The following is a 13,809-nucleotide window of genomic DNA, read 5'->3' as shown; positions in this document are numbered from 1 at the left end:
GCCTGCTTTTCCCTCTGCCTGTGTCTCTGCCTCTCTCTCTCTCTTTCTGTCTGTCTCATGAATAAATAAATAAAATCTTTTTTAAAAAAAAAGAACTAGAGGGTATTATGCTAAGTGAAAATAAGTCCATCAGAGAAAGACAAATACCATATGATTTCACTCGTATGTGGACTTCTAAGAAACAAAACAAATGAACATAGGGAAAGGGAAGGGAAACAGAGGGAGGTGAACCATAGAGACTCTTAACTATAGGAAACAAGCTGCAGGTTTCTGGAGAAGAGGTAAGTTGGGGAATGGGATAATGGGATGATTGGGTGATGGGCATTAAGGAGGACACTTGGTATAATGAATACTGGGTATTATATGCAACTGCTGAATCATGAAATTCTACCATTGGAACTAGTAATTTGCTCTATGTTAACTAACTTGAATTTAAATTAAAAAAAATTTTTTTAAAGTATTACCTCTGATAGATTGCCCTGAAGGCAGGGATTGCCCTTAAATCAGTCTTACTCATTATCATATTTACTGAGATAGTAGATGCTTGTTAAATGTTTATTGAATGAGTGATGCATTTTACAGATGAGGAAACTGAAGCTTAGGAAGGATAAGTGATTTGTCCAAACCTTGAACTAGACCCTTGTCTCTTGACTTCGTGTACCAGCTGCCTCATCAGGCACTTTGGATTCTTAGGGTTTTTTTTTTTTTTTTTTGGTTTTAATCTTTTTCTCTCCTATTTGAAAAAATTATAAAAATAATACATGTTTCTAGTAGAATATTTAGAAAATATAGGTAAGCAAATAGGCAAAAAGAATGGGAAAGGAAGGGAGGAGGCAAGATGAGACAAGGAAGAGAGGTCATCCGAAAGTCCTGTCACCTGGGCATAAACACTGTTAACATCATGGAATCTTTCCTTTCAGACATTTTTTTAGGTGCTATGCACAAATGTGCACGCATGCATGTGCACACACATTTGTCTTTGTTTTTAAATTGAGAAACTTTGCAGGAAGTAGAAAGGCATAAAACTTGAACTACCAGGAGATGGCTGTCTTATAACAGTGTCTGGGAGTCAAGGACTCCTGTAGAAAACCAGAAGGCATCTTCTGAGATCCCGGGATGAGGAAGACTGCCTCCAAATCAATAATAACTCAATAACCTTTGCTTGTAGGTTCTATGTTCCCTTAATAGAGAAGAATTTGACTCACTGAAAAAGACAGAGTTCTGTCCTGCTTTGGCCTTTTATACAGAGTTTGGTTTTTGCTCTGATAGAGTTATAAGGGAGCTTACTCTCCGGGAGACTGGTTGCCCTGGAAGATTGGCCTTTGACTTCTTAAACCTGTTTGCTCCAGGAACCTGTCAGCTTAGTTAATTGGAAGTTAATAGAGCATTTTCTTTCAGTCCTGGGATCTACCAGTTAACCGACTCTTACTGGCATAACTGTTACTGGCAAATTACATTTGAGCCACGAATAAATACATTTTGCCCTTAAGCCTCCTCTGGAACCAAGGTGTGTTTTTTGTATTTGTCCTCTTGCCATTGCATACTTCTGAGCACTGGCTGTTATAGTTTATTTATTTTTATTTTTTTATTTTTTTGCTGTTATAGTTTATATGGAAGTTTGGCATTCTTAATCTTCAGGTACTGAGTCCAGGGAGTACAGGCCCAGGTATATACCATTCAGATCCACTTACCACTTCCAGGCAAAGATTTGTTATCCTCAGATTTATTCTGTATCTACTGTTTGCAAATATTAATTGATTCCCCACTTTGTGCCAGATGCTATAGTTGACGCTGGAGTCACTATAGTAAATAAGGTTCAGTCCCTGCTTTCAAAGAGCTCATGTCTTGTGACGCAGGCACACATATAATAAATAGGCCTTCTGGGTTCTACATGGTAGGTATGCATGGGATGCCATGACAACAGTGACTAGGGGATCCTCACAGCCCTGACATTTTAAACTGAGTCCCAAAGGACTCAGGGTTTTATAGTTCATTGATATTACCATAATCTCTGTGTAATTAGGATTATGTCTTTCTACTCTCATTGGGTAATTAATAAAACATAGATTTGAAAACACTCAGGTATTAAGTAATTACTGCTTAGCTGGTTTTTAAAGAAATAACTTTTAAAAGTCTATACATATTAAATGTTTTTTCCTTGTCTGGTCCTGTCTTAATTACTGAGGTGGCAGTGGACTGCTGGCATAGAGGAAATAATGGATGTAGTTCAAGGTCTCTGAAAGAGAAGAACACATTTAAAATAGAGAATCCCAATAAACAGTCAACATCCAAATGTAAGATGGATGCGTTCCTGTCACCAGCACCCTGCTCCCCCCATCCTTTCACTTTTCCAGCAGGGGAAACACCATCCCAGCTTCAAGAAGGAGTTTGATTTGTGTGTAGAAGCAGGGGAAAGAGACCCACCTTGCCTTCCTAGGCCCACTGGAAATACCTGTTGTCTTCATTCTCTGGTTTATTGCACAAGCTCATTTATTGCATAGATGACTTAGGGAAAATTGTAGGAATTCCTGAGCACTTCAGCATTGAAGTACTCCCCCTTGCCCTCACCAAGGATCCTTACTCTTCTCTCGCTCAGTATATTCTCATATGGGCATAGAGTATATGAGTATACTCTATATATGAGTATAGAGATAAATTAAGTCTGCCTTCAGTTCCTCTTCACTTTCTGTTAGGCAGCTTTCGCCTTAGCCGGAAGGAAAGCTTCAGAACCAAGACGCTGAATTACCCCTCTGATGTATTCTACCCTCTTTGATGGTTCAAATAGATTGTAAATTCTTTAAAGCTGTTTCTTAACACTTTTTCTATATCTAACACAGTGGTAAGTATATAGTAAAGACTTTATGTGTGTGTGTGTATATATATATATATATATGTATATATATCTATGCTTATCCAGTGTGTGTATATATATATATGTATGTGTATACACATATATCTCTATATCTTTATTATTCTACAAAAGCAAAGCTTACAGTATGACGGATTGAGTCTTTTCCCTGGGCTGATGAACTATGTCATTCCTCCTCAGCATGGAGTGGGGAGCAACTTCTTTGAGTTGAAGCCTCATGCATGTTGCTCTGTCAGGTTATTCATACCTTTTTCAGAATATCATATTTTCCATTGCAGATGAGTATACACCATACACATATAAACCACACTGGGGTGTTCTTTATTTTGAATCATTTGTATTGTTGGTTCTCTCTGTTAGAGATTGTTTGGGTATTATTCCTGGGGAAATCTTTAGAAATAGGCAGAGAGAAAACTTAGGGGACTTGTTGCAAGGATGGTTTAGCGTTTTTCATTCACCTCTGGTGCACCGGACATATTCAGAATAGTTTAGTAATTTTTTGAGGGCATAAATATTTGTTCATTTCACTAATAGCCATCTTTTCTAGAAACAATTAAAGATATAAAATATTACTCTCGGTCCAAAATGGTTTGAGGTCGGGAGATAGAGGAATAGGTTCTGGATTGTTGACCTGAGGACACTGTGTTTCCAAAGCTATCTGCAAATATCATTAAGTTCCAGCCCCAGATTCCTAGAAGGGAGAATACAGGCCCATCAGGCAAAGGAGAAAATAGATCTTATTTCATTTGCCAAGTAGCTCAGCAGATCAGATTGGTGGACCAGATCCATAAATACTATTAAATAGGAAGTTGACTTCCTGAAGTCTTTCAGTGTTTCCTCTCAAAAATGATTTTTACCTCTCCTGGGCTCCCACAACTCTTGGTTTACACTTCCATCATACTTTCCTTTTTTTTTTTTTTTTTTTACTTCTGACTATTATTTATTCATTATCATGTTATAACCTGGACATTTTACCTTTTTAAAATTATGTTTTTGAAATATAATTAATATACAGTGTTATATTAGTTTCAAGTATACAATAAAATGATTTAACAATTCTACACATTACTTAGTGCTTATCATTATAGGCATACTCTTTTTTTTTCATAGTACAAAGAAACCAGAAATACATTTATCGACAGATAAACCATTTGCTTTCATGTAATTGTTGGAATTATCTGAATTACTTACATACATATGCATATTTTAAATTTTATTTTTTTACATTCCAGTATAATTAACATATGGTCTTATATTAGTTTCAAATGTACAATATACTGATTCAAGAATTCTGTACATTACTTAGTGTTTATTACAATAAGCGTACTCTTAATCCCCTTTATTTATTTTACCCATCCTCCTACCCAGCTTGCCTCTGGCAACCAGTGTTTGTTCTCTGTATTTAAGAGTCTGGGCTTTTTATGTTGGTCTCTCTTATCCTTTGGTCATTTGTTTCTTAAATTCTACATGTGAGTGAAATCATATGGTACTTGTCTTTCTCTGACTTATTTTACTTTGTATTATACATAATATTTAGTCTATCCATGTTGTAAAAGGCAAGATCTCATTTTTTTTTTTATGGCTGAGTAATACCCCATTGTACCTATATATACCACATGTTTATCCATTCATCTATAGACGGACACTTAGTTGCTTCCATATCTTGGCTATTATAAATAACAGCACTACAATAAACATGGGGGTACATATATATTTTTTTGACTTAGTGTTTCTGTTTTCCTTGGGTGAGTACCTGGTAGTGGAAGTACTGGATCATATGGTAATTCTTTTGTTAATTTTTGGAGGAACTTCCACACTGTTTTCCACAGTGGCTGCACCAAGTTGTATTTCCACCAGCAGAGCAAGAAGGTTCCTTTTTCTCCACATCCTTGCCAACACTTGATATTTCTTACCTTTTGGTCGTAGCCATTCTGATAAGTGTGAGGTGGTGTATCATTATGGTTTTGATTTACATTACCCTGTCCATCATACCTGCTTATGGACCTGTCCTGTCCTACCTGCAGAATGTAAGCCACTTAAGGGGAAAGGCATGCATTCAAAAGTACATTTAATTCACTACTTTTTTGGGTAAAAATAAACATAAAAACTATTATTGATAGTTATACATTAGTGACTTTCACTTCATTAAAGCTCAAGATAAATTTAGAAGAAAGAACAGTTTAATAGAAGGAGATAGCTCTTAGCATGGAGTCATAAATATTGCCATAATATTTAATCATAGATTGGAGATCTCTTTTGAATGCTTAAGGTGGTGGGGTCAAGGTTAGAGGGGTGGTAGGAGAGTTTAATGGAAGCCTTTTCCTGCTTTTAGTGGTTTGGTCAGAATCATTTTAATAGGGGTGCCTGAGTGGCTCAGTCGGTTACACTTCCGTCTTCAGCTCAGGTCATGATCCTGGAGTCCCAGAATCGAGACCCGTCCTGCATTGGGCTCCCCGCTCAGTGGCAGTCTGATTCTTCCTCTCTCTCTGTGCCACCCCTCCCATCATACGCAAGTGCACACACACACACTCCCTCTCTTTCTCTCTCTCGAATAAATAAATTAAATCTTAAAAAAAAAAGAATCATTCTAATCATGGAAAGTAGAATCAATGTGGCTTTACCAAATAAGTATAATATCGTATTAGATCTTAATTATAGGACTAACCACTATCTGTCAGAAGAGATAGAAGGGATTATCTAGGGAGAATCAACTGTTTTCTGGGCCAAGAGACTATAGTCCTGTACCTTTAAAATTCTGAGCTACACCACTTGAAGTTGGTTTTTGAAATAAGAGTTTTTATTGCAGCTTATACTGTAAGACTGCTACATTTTATTTCATTTTGGTGTCTTGCAGTGCTTTTGTTGTTTATTTTTTCAAATGAGAGAATAGAAAAGGAAGGAAAAAGATAGGGAGAGGGAGGGAGGGGGAGGTAGAAGGAAGAGATTTTTCAGGAGGGGACAACATGAAGGCTAATGTGCAAGAAAAAAAATCAATAGAAAAATCATATGTGTTCAAGAGAAATATTATCTTTTATTCAGAAAAAGAAGATATGTGTTATTTTTTTTAAGATTTTATTTTTTTAAGAGAGAGACACAGAGAGAGAGGCAGAGACACAGGCAGAGGGAGAAGCAGGCTCCATGTAGGGAGCCCGATGCAGGACTCGATCCCAGGACCCTGGGATCATGCCCTGAGCTGAAAGCAGATGCTCAACCGCTGAGCCACCCAGGCATCCCTGCATTACATTTTTAACAGACAAATAAGCTGTAGCTCAAATGTAATAGTATAAAGGAGATTTATCCAAGGAGGAGATAAAGCTGGTCATGATTTAGTAGAAATCCTTGAGCTAATCGCTAATGAACACTAGCTTAGTATTCTTTTTGCAAATGGTCTAGCTGATTTTTCTATGTGACATTGTGAGGAAGAGGGATATTTTTTAAAGTTTAAGTCTTAAGATTTATGAGAGGTTTAAAAAATCTGGAGCTAATTATAAAAGTGCTACTGATAAAGGCCCTCAGACCCAATTATGGATGCATCATGATCCCTGGGTGGCGCAGCGGTTTGGCGCCTGCCTTTGGCCCAGGGCGCGATCCTGGAGACCCGGGATCGAATCCCACATCGGGCTCCCGGTGCATGGAGCCTGCTTCTCCCTCTGCCTGTGTCTCTGCCTCTCTCTCTCTCTCTCTGTGACTATCATGAATAAATAAATAAATAAATCTTTAAAAAAAAATAAATAGCACAGAAAAAAAGAAAGCAACCAGTTTAAAAAAAATTTTTTTTTAATATACATAGAAAATTTAATATACATAGAAAATTTGGGATAAAAAAGCCATTTCATAATTAAAGCTCTATGTACATTGGCCATTAATAAGTTAGTTAATGTGGGGGCACCTAGGCGACTCAGTCGGTTAAGCATCCAACTCTTGGTTTTGACTTAGGTCATGATCTCATGGGTCCTGGGATTGGGGACACTCATTGGGGATTCTGAGATTCTCTCTCCATCTGCCCCTCCCCTTCACTCTCTCTCTCAAATAAATAAATAAATAAATAAATAAATAAATAAATAAATAAATCTTAAGTTAGTTAATGTGATTTCTAGCATAATTGCAGGTGCTAAGAAGTTTGTGGTCAGTTCTAGTAGTGCTAGTATCATTGTCACTGAATAAAATGTACTCTTGCCATAAATTAGGGAATCTGATTTAAGCATAGGAAGTGCAATACTTGGTTTTAATGTTAAGTTAAAACTATTCCTTCAACCTCCAGTGTAAACTTATTTTGTTGGCTAATTGATAAATTATGAGGGGGGTCTTTCTGACTTTGCTAATTAATTGAATAGTTACTTGATTGACAGAATCCCCAGATATGAAAAAGAAATTTCTTTAACACTAAAGAGAGATATCAGTGCTTTTACTAGGCATATCATTAGTAATAACTTCTGTGGGTATTCCATTGAACAACAGCATGTAGAAACATGTTCCCAGCCAGCAGTGCCTCTTGCCCCTGTGACTTTCTCACTGTTATTCTTTGTCCCAAATGACAGCTGCTAGGTTGAGTTATTTTCCTAAGAGAAAAGGGCTTGTGTATTGTGTGTGTGTGTGTGTGTGTGTTGGGCAGATACATGACATAGACAGGTGACAGGTTTGGCCTAAAGCAAAACTCAGTAGTATAAAGTTGGTCTCTTATTTTTGGTTCTGGCTTCTTTTTTGTGCATTTTGCTCTATTGTCAGCCATTACCTCTCAGTCTTTCATTCAAGAACATCTTTAGCATTGGTAACAATTTTCATATACCTGTTGATGCAAGAGCCAGTCTTATGATCCCTTGGAGATTCATCTATGTGGATCGTGGAGATGGCAACATTTTCTATATATTTCTTGAGGTGCAAAGCACCAGCAGTGATAAATAAGCATTACCAGTTCCTCCTGGAAATTTTTGTTGAGAAAGCCTTAAAATAGAGGATTTATGCATGTGGTAACCATAGCAATCAAGTGGCAAATTACACCTGCCGGGTCATGGTGACAGCTGATCCACACCTTATGATACCAGTCAAAAATAACATTGAAGATGTTCAGGGGCAACCAGCAGGCTCCAAAGGTCACTGCAGTGGACATCAGCATTGTGTTGATCCTCTTGTTCTTATTGAGCTGGCTGTGACTTTCCCTCTTTCTGTCTTCCTTCTCACTTCTTCTGTGGCGGCAGATAACAAACTTCAAGTAGCAGATGAGGATGAAGGTCAGACGGACACAGTACTGGGCCACAAGCATGAAGGTGGTGAAGACAAGCTGCTTCATTTTGGAGGGCCAGTTCTCTATGCAGGCCACACCGTGGGTGTAGAGGTCACTGGGGGGAGAGAGAGTGTGAAAAGGTTCATTGGTGGGTAGTAGGACAGAAAGAAGGACATAGGCAACAGAAAGGACAACAGCCAGATCAATGTAATACCCCAGTAGGCATGAGGTGCACTGCGTTTCCAGCCACAGGGATTTGCAGTCATCTGATACCTACCTTCCTTCCTTCCTTCCTTCTTTTCTTCTCTTTTCTTTTCTTTTTTTTTAAGATTTATTTATTTGAGAGAGAGAGTGAAAGAGAGTAGGAGCAGAGGGAGAGGGAGAATCTCAAGCAGACTCTGCACTGAGCAGTGTATATGATGTGGGGCTCAATCTCACAACCCCGAGATCACAACCAGAGCCAAAATCAAGAGTCAGACGCTTGGGATCCCTGGGTGGCGCAGCGGTTTAGTGCCTGCCTTTGGCCCAGGGCACGATCCTGGAGACCTGGGATCGAATCCCACATTGGGCTCCCGGTGCATGGAGCCTGCTTCTCCCTCTGCCTGTGTCTCTGCCTCTCTCTCTCTCTCTCTCTGTGACTATCATAAATAAATTAAAAAAAAAAAAAGAGATGCTTAACTGCCTGAGCCACCCAGGTGCCCCAGCTGATACTTTTCAATAGCATTTAATGCAAGTAAGAATTATGGACAGAGACGGAGACACTCTGCATATAAGAGCTGAGTTTGCACATGGCATTCCCAAATATCCAGTGGTCCCTCAGAGTGTAGATGACCGTAAAAGGTATGCACATGGCATATATACCAAGATGTCAGAGAAGGAGACATTGGCAGTCAGTATACTGGTGATGTTCTGAACTTCTCTTTGCTTCTTAAAGGTGGTAATGATGAGAGAAAGATTTCCAAAAAGACCCATTCTTAAGAACACAGACTATGAGGAGCAAGGCTTGAGAGGGGGTCAACAGGCCTTGATGTAGAAAAATGCAGAGTTGTTGCTTTCTGGCATTGGTTTTATTAGATGCTGGATAGTTTAGAGAAAGTTCCATAATGTTACTGTTGTAAGAAGAGCTTTTCTAATCTTATTTTGGCCATCACTTCTTGGGAAGCACTCGACTCTGAGGCTTCCAGTGAGTAATTAGTAGGGTTTAATCTTCCTTGATCTTTATCTGTGCTCGGCAGAAATGCACCAATAACTTGAGTACCATCCTGAGAGCCTAAAAAATTAAAGAGAACCCAGAATATTAGTGCAAGTCCTTAACAACCTTGACAATTCTGTAGTGGAATAGGGTCTCTGAAAGGGCACAGAGAGATGGATCTTTCTGTTCTTGCCTTCTTCTCATCTCAGTATGCTTTATTTGTCCCATCAGTATAGTCTTTCAGACTAATAAGGAAGGGAATGTGATAGCATTCTGTTAACTATATAAGGTTGCCCAGATAGAATTTCATTTTGGTCACTTCCTGTGTTGTGTGTGTGTGTGTGTGTGTCTATGCCAGCTACGGAGGCCAAAGTACCATGTTTGGTTTGGAGTTGAGTTTCCTTCCTTCCCTCTTCCCTCCCTCCCTTCTTTTCTTTCTTTCGAGATTTTATTAGAGAGAGAGAGAGAGAGAGAGAGAGAGAGAGAGGGAGCTGCAGAGGGTGAAGGAGAAGCAGGCTCCCTGCTGAACAGAGAGCCTGATGTGGGGCTTGATCGCAGGACCTGGGGATCATGGCCCGAGCTGAAGGCAGATGCTTAACCAACTGAGCTACCCTGGAGTTGGGTTCCAATTGGAGCATCACTATTTGGTGTCTGTATGACTTTGACAGAAGTCATTTACCCTTCCTGGTCAGGTTTGTTTGTTTGTTTTTGAATAGGCTCTGTGCCCAGCAGGGAGCCCAACATGGGGCATGAACTCATGACTCTAAGATCAAGACCTGAGCTGAGACAAAGAGTCAGACACTTAACTAACTGAGCCACCCAGGTGCCTCTTCTTGCTTAGTTTTCTAATCTGTAAAATGGGGATAAACAGTGTCTGAGTTGTTGTGAGGTTTAAATGATATCATGAGTTTGTCCCTCAGCCCCAAGTAGAGCACATAGTAGTGTTTAGTATTTATGTGCTGAATAAAGTTAGTCAGTTCCACTGCCCAGAGCCTTTAGTCTGGAGGCTGGAATCACAGCAGGAATCATGCCTGCTATGGAGTAGCATATGCCGTCTCTTCTTTGTACTACTTAGCTCTTTGGGACAGAGCCATACTTTGCACAGGGAGTTTCCGGTATGATGCTCAGATTCTGGAAATCCAGGTGAGGAAGCTGTTGTCCTAGTGAGCTACTCCTCAGAATTAACTTTATTTAGGAAGTGTTCCTCCAATTTCCCCTTCCCCTGGGTCCCTTATTCTGACTTCCAGGTGAAAGGGGAGCTCTGATCCTGTGGATCAGCTTGGCTTAGGGTGGTTGTATTCAGTGGAATCATTCATACAAGAATATACAACAGACACGATGAACTCCCCACCATGTTAAGTGCTGAGATTTCTGGCCCAAAGAGGACACACTGAAAGAGGGCAAAGGGGAGAAAAATACTCCCCTTTAGGGAGTATTGGCTTATTCTTTAGGAATTGAGGAATACAACATAAATAAAGGAAGCTGAGCAGTAGGAAGAAATGAGAACAGATGTTTGTGTGCTGTTTGAAATTACCCTGGCCTGCCCTCATATCCTGAGTTCAAAGCCTTAGCAGATCCTTATTGGAAAGAAATCACCTTAAGAATACTTTTTATGAAAAAAAAAAAAAAAAAGAATACTTTTTATGTCTGTTGCAGTTTTAACAATAGATATTTCAATGAGCAACACCATAAAAATATCATGGATGGATAGAAACTGTTGATAAAGACAATATATTTTGTAAAGAAAGACCCAAGGAACTCACCTGTGACTCAGATGCAGTGTGGTGGTAAGTAGAGAGAGCAAAACTGAGAAACAGTGGTATTCAGAATGGTTTAAGGCTTGGATGACTCAGGGGTTCAGCAGACTTAGAGTTCACAGATATTGGCTGAATGGGAATATGAAGACCGATTGAAGCTCTTATGGCTGTCAGTGTACTAGAACTATAAATGAGACATAGAAAGCTTTGATTAAGAGACATCTTCCTAAGCAAGCTTTACTTGGAGGAGGAAAGACATGTAGAGGAAGTGGGCGAAAACTTCATACACAGCTGTGCGTATGCTGGTGTGAGTGCCAGACTTCCTATCAGGAGCCACTATTGGCTGCTAACCAGCTCTTTAATCTTGGGCATGTTACTTGCCTTCTCTGGGCCTCAGTTTCTTCATCTGCCAAATGAAATAAAAAAATGGCCTCCCTGTTTCACACACCTTGTTTTAAGGGTTAATGAAATAATATATTTAAAACATCCTGTAAACTGTTAAACATTATACAAAACCACTTGCTTGTTATTGTTGTTACTGTTATACTTGTTGAACGTTTCAGACAGAATTGATCTAACCCCCATCCTCCAGAGAGCCATAAGTGCTTTCCTATCCATGGTACTATTTATTTATCCAATTTCATGTTTGCCAGAAAGAGGTAGGATTGTTATATTTTCATTTCATAGATGGAAACCAAACTATAGAAAGGTCTCAGGGCTTAGCTAAAGCCAGGCAAGACCAGCAAAATCTTGTTTGTTTTCTTTCTAGTTCTTATTGTCTACAAGAAAGGAAAGCTTCCTATGAATCCTTCAGAGAAAGGTCTGAATAACAGTTTCCTCTTTACAGATGTGGAAATTCATACTATTTTGAAAAGTTCCTAGCAGATTGGTAACAGAGATGGGAATACACATTGGGAACCTGTGCATTTAAATTTAAATTTGCCTGTTCTGGTTGGTCTGGGTTGTCTGGGCTGAGTGAATGGGGATTACTCATCACGCTGCAACAGCTGGTCTGAAGCTTTGTAGAGATCCGTCTCCTCTCCTTGGTGTTGATTAGTAGCAAAGTGCAAATTAACTCCCCAGTCTATAAATTCCTATAGAGACTTGAAGCTCAGAAAAGCCAGAGGAAGGTCAGATAGACCTCATCAGGGAGGAATTGAAAGGGGAGTGCTGGAGTTATGTTATCCACGCCCTTCTGTTATCCACGCCCTTCTCCACCAGACAGAGAAGATTAACAGAGAAATCCTCAAAATGGATGTTAAATGGCAATATGGGGTTTACACTTTATATAATTGGTAACTATTAGATTAAAGTATTTAAATTGTGCATATCCGGAAACAAAGTAATGCTAAGATTTGATGCATAAAAAATTCTTGGGATACATTTCTATTTTAGGAAAGTTCATCTTTGGCTTGTTTGGAAATGACCTGGAGATGTGAAATCTGAAATTACTGAGTCACATTTTGCCCCCAAATACGAGTAGGATTTGGCAGAGGTATATAATCTTTAACCTTCAACTTGACTATATTTGGTTCATGAAGCACATACCTTGAACTGGCTCCATGTATGTGCCTTTTAATGCAGAAGCACAACATTACACATTTTATTTTTATTTATTTATTTATAAGAGAGAGAGAGAGAGGCAGAGACACAAGCAGAGGGAGAAGCAGGCTCCACGCAGGGAGCCCGATGTGGGACTCAATCCCGGGTCTCCAGGATCACCCCCTGGGCTGAAGGCAGTGCTAAACCTCTGAGCCACCCGGGCTGCCCACATTACATATGTTTTATAGTTTTTTTGTGTGTTAAAGGTTTTAAGATGAACAAAATAAGAGCATTATTCTGCGGAAGTATCGCTATGTACATTTATTATGTATCTAATTTTTATTTAATTAGTGTGTCTTTCTCTTTTTCTCTTCATACAACTCTTTTTTTTTTTTTTTGTGCAGGTTTGGGGGCAGAACTTCTGTGTGACTGCCCCTTGGTCTCTGTTTTCACTTTACCTTTCATTGTCTTTCTCTTTGGCTGCCTGTTGCATTGTGTCCTCTGTTTCCCCCTTCTTTTAATTGTCCCTAACACAGAAAAATTAAAGCATATTTTAGACTACCTGTTATATTTCATTTGGTTCTATGGTGTCTTGACCTGGAAAAGATGCTACAGGTATTCTAAGAGACCCCCTTCACTTGACACATGTTGCAGCTTTGCAGTTAATTACTGGCAGAATAGGGATCAGAGCTCATGTCTTCTGGCTCTCAGATTTCCATGCTCTTTCCATTATTTTCTGCTGCCTCTTGTTTTATATTTATTTTTTTCTTTTCTTTTTAGTTAAGATTTTATTCATTTATTTATTTGACAGGGACAGAGAGAGAAAGAGCACAAGCAGGGGGAACAACAGACGGAGAAGAAGCAGAAGACTCCGCACTGAGCAGGAAGCCCGATGTGGGGCTCGATCCCAGGACTCCTGGATCATGACCTGAACTGAAGGCAGACACTTAACTGACTGAGCCACGCAGGTGCCCCTCTTCTCTCCCCTCCCCTCCCCTTCCTTCCCTTTTCCCTTCCCTTCCCTTCCCTTCTCTTCTCTTTTCTTCTCTTCCTTTTTTCTTTTCTTTTTTTGTAGGCTCCCTGCCCATTGTGAAGCTCAGTGTAGGCTTAAACTCATGACCATGATCAAGACCTGAGCTGAGATCAAGAGTTGGATGCTTAACCAACTGAGCCACCCAGGTATCTCTGTTTTATATTTCTTGAATAAATTTCTATTTTTCTTCTTAAT

At 39.3% G+C, this 13,809-nt stretch overlaps 1 long non-coding RNA gene and 1 pseudogene across 1 annotated transcript; one reads left to right on the top strand and one right to left on the bottom strand.

Moving 5' to 3' along the window:
* Nucleotides 1-7,647: 7,647 nt before the first annotated feature.
* LOC119876767 lies at nucleotides 7,648-9,192 on the bottom strand (annotated as a pseudogene).
* A 1,476-nt stretch (nucleotides 9,193-10,668) lies between these two features.
* Nucleotides 10,669-13,452, top strand: LOC119876766. Its single transcript, XR_005366380.1, has 3 exons — nucleotides 10,669-11,069; nucleotides 12,435-12,534; nucleotides 13,393-13,452. It is a non-coding gene; the product is annotated as an uncharacterized LOC119876766 (long non-coding RNA).
* The last annotated feature ends 357 nt before the right edge of the window (nucleotides 13,453-13,809 follow it).

This window comes from Canis lupus, chromosome 11 (assembly GCF_011100685.1).
Source record: "Canis lupus familiaris isolate Mischka breed German Shepherd chromosome 11, alternate assembly UU_Cfam_GSD_1.0, whole genome shotgun sequence".
Lineage (NCBI taxonomy): Eukaryota > Metazoa > Chordata > Mammalia > Carnivora > Canidae > Canis > Canis lupus.
The sequence above is the reverse complement of the archived record's forward strand: the minus strand, read 5'-3'. Positions and strand labels throughout refer to the sequence as shown.